Source organism: Mobula birostris, chromosome 5 (assembly GCF_030028105.1).
Source record: "Mobula birostris isolate sMobBir1 chromosome 5, sMobBir1.hap1, whole genome shotgun sequence".
NCBI lineage: Eukaryota > Metazoa > Chordata > Chondrichthyes > Myliobatiformes > Myliobatidae > Mobula > Mobula birostris.
Genome location: NC_092374.1, coordinates 99,369,266 through 99,371,785, shown reverse-complemented (window position 1 = coordinate 99,371,785; position 2,520 = coordinate 99,369,266). Strand labels below are relative to the sequence as shown.

Sequence of the window (2,520 nt, the reverse complement as noted above, 5' to 3'; positions counted from 1 at the left end):
TCAATCTATCACCCTTAGCTTTGAACGTTGGGTCACCAGAGAGGTAATGGAGGAGGGTGATGGGATGAGAGGTGAGTGGAGGCAAAGGGGTGGGTAGAAGGGGTGGAGGAGTGGTCTGTGTGGGTGGGAGAGGAGGGGAGGGGAGTGGGGTGAATGTAGGAGAGTGTAGAGGGTGATTGAGGGGTGTGTAGAGGTGGGTGAGGGGGAGAGAGTGGGGTGATGGAGGGGTGTGTAGGGGTGAGTGAGGGGGAAGGGAGTGGGGGTGATGGACGGGTGTAGGGGTAGGTGAGGGGGAGGGAGTGGGGGTGAGGGAGGGTAGAGGGTGCTGGGTTGACTGAAGGGAGGAGCAGGAATCCTCGGACTCTGCATTGATTCTCTGCCTCTCTCCCCGCAGGCAATGGCGGCCCACGTCCCTGTGGCTCCAGGCTTCCCGCAGATGGTGCCGAGTGGATCTCGGTACCAGAGCGGCCCAGAGGAGGTTTTGCTGTGGAACGTGGAGGCCTGCACCGAGCTGGCTCGCTCATTGAGGGCCACCTTCGGGCCAGCCGGCCTGCGCAAGCTTGTGGTGGGTGACAGCCCTCGGGGCCTGCTGAACGGCAGCGTGGCCGCAGTGCTTCGTGAGCTGCACGTCGAGCAGCCGGCTGCCAGGCTGCTGGCAGAGGCGGTGCAAGCTCAGGCTGAGGCAGTGGGCGACGGACGGGCCACTGTCCTGCTACTGGGTGGCTCACTGCTTGAACAGGCCGGGGCTGCGCTGCAGAGCGGCCTGCCCGTGGCCGAGCTGAGCGGCGGCCTGCGCCAGGCGGCTGACCGGGCGTTGCAGCTCCTGGACGGCCTGTGCTGTGGTGAGCTGGAGGCTGAGGCGGACACCGGGCGGGTGGAGAGGGTGCTGCGGGTTGCGGTGGGAGCCAAGCTGGGTAGCGAGGTGGGCCCACTGCCACAGCTGTTGGCCGAAGCCTGCGTGGCAGTACAGCAGGTCTTGGACCACGGCTGGGAACTGGACCCCGAAAGGGTACGGGTGTGCTGGGTCCCCGGCGGCGGCCTGTCTGACTCGCGGCTGGTCCACGGCCTGGTGATGTGCCTGGGCTCCGGGGACAAGGCTGAAGCGGAGGCCGAGGGTCTGGTCCACGCCCTGGGGCAAGTGCGCGTCGCTGTCTACGACTGCGCCTTTGAGCCGGCGCGGCCGCCACGGCGCTCGCACGCGGCCCCAACGAGCTGCGCGTGCTTAGCAGCTCCGAGCAGCGCGCCACGGAGGCATTGGTGGTACAACTGGAGAAGGCAGGCGTGCAGCTGGTGGTGGTGGGCGGCCGCTTGAACCCGGTCGCGCAGCATTACGCTGAGCGCCGAGGCCTGCTGTCGCTGCGGCTGTGCTCCGGCCGGCTGCTGACCACTGTGGCCCGGGCTGCACACGCCAGGCCGCTGCTCTACCCAAGGCCCCCAGAGGCTGATGAGCTGGGTCACCTGCAGCGTGTGGGCTTGAGTGAGGAGGGTGGGTGGCTCCTGGTCACACTGGAGCCTGAGGAGGAGGAGGGGGGCACAGTGCAGCGTACCATCCTGTTGCGGGGCTCCACGCCAGGCCTGCTGGACACCGTTGAGCAGGCTGTCCATGATGGACTTTGCACCTACCAGCTTCTGGGGCACGATGGGCGCCTGGTGCCCGGAGCTGGTGCCACTGAGCTGGCACTGGCAGTGCGGCTTGCGGCCGAGGCCGAGGCCTGCGCTGGCCTGGAGCGACATGCCTTCAGTGCCCTCGCGCACGCTCTCGAATCGGTGGCGGGTGCCTTGGTGTGGAATGCAGGTGGAAAGGAGCCGCAGGCCGTGGCCCGGCTACGGGTGCTGCACCAGTGTGGCAGAGCCAGCCTGGGCTTTGACCTGGAAGCGGGCGGTGAGGAGGCACTGGACGTGGTGCAAGCCGGCATCTGCGAGCCGCTGCTGCTGAAGCACTCGGCACTACAGCTGGCTACCCAGGCTGCACTGGCCATACTCGGCGTCGACCAGGTCTTTCTGGCCAAGAAGTCAGGCGGGCCCAAACCCCGGCCTGAGAACCCCAACTGGGATCTGCCGCCCGATCACATTGACTGAGGGCAGCCCCTGCCTGAGCACTGTCTGCACCCCTTCCTTACCCCTCCCCATCACTGCCTTCCCTTCCCCTTCCTCTTGTATCTCTCCTCCCCAAGTCCCCCATACGTTTCAGCCCCTGCCATCAGTAATGTCTGTTCCCCTTCCCCACTCTCCTGCTTCCCATTCTACACTCTCCCCTCCTTTCTCTCTTCTCCACTGTCCTCTGCGCTCCACCCATCTCCCTCCCTCCTCTCCTCCCCATATCCTCTGCCTTCATCATCCCAACACCTCTCCTTGGATCTATCTCCAGCTCTCCCTTCTCCACTTCCCACATCTCCCCCTTCCCCCTTCATTGTCCCGCTTTCCCCTCCCCTTCGACCCATACACTACCTACCTAACCATTCCCCCTTCCCAACACATTTTCCCCATCTCCCTGCCCATTTCGCCTAACCTTCCCCTTGC

General features: G+C 65.4%; 1 pseudogene; it reads left to right on the top strand.

The window, feature by feature from the left end:
* The first annotated feature begins 397 nt into the window (after positions 1–397).
* On the top strand, positions 398–2,079 carry LOC140198391 (T-complex protein 1 subunit theta pseudogene; annotated as a pseudogene).
* The last annotated feature ends 441 nt before the right edge of the window (positions 2,080–2,520 follow it).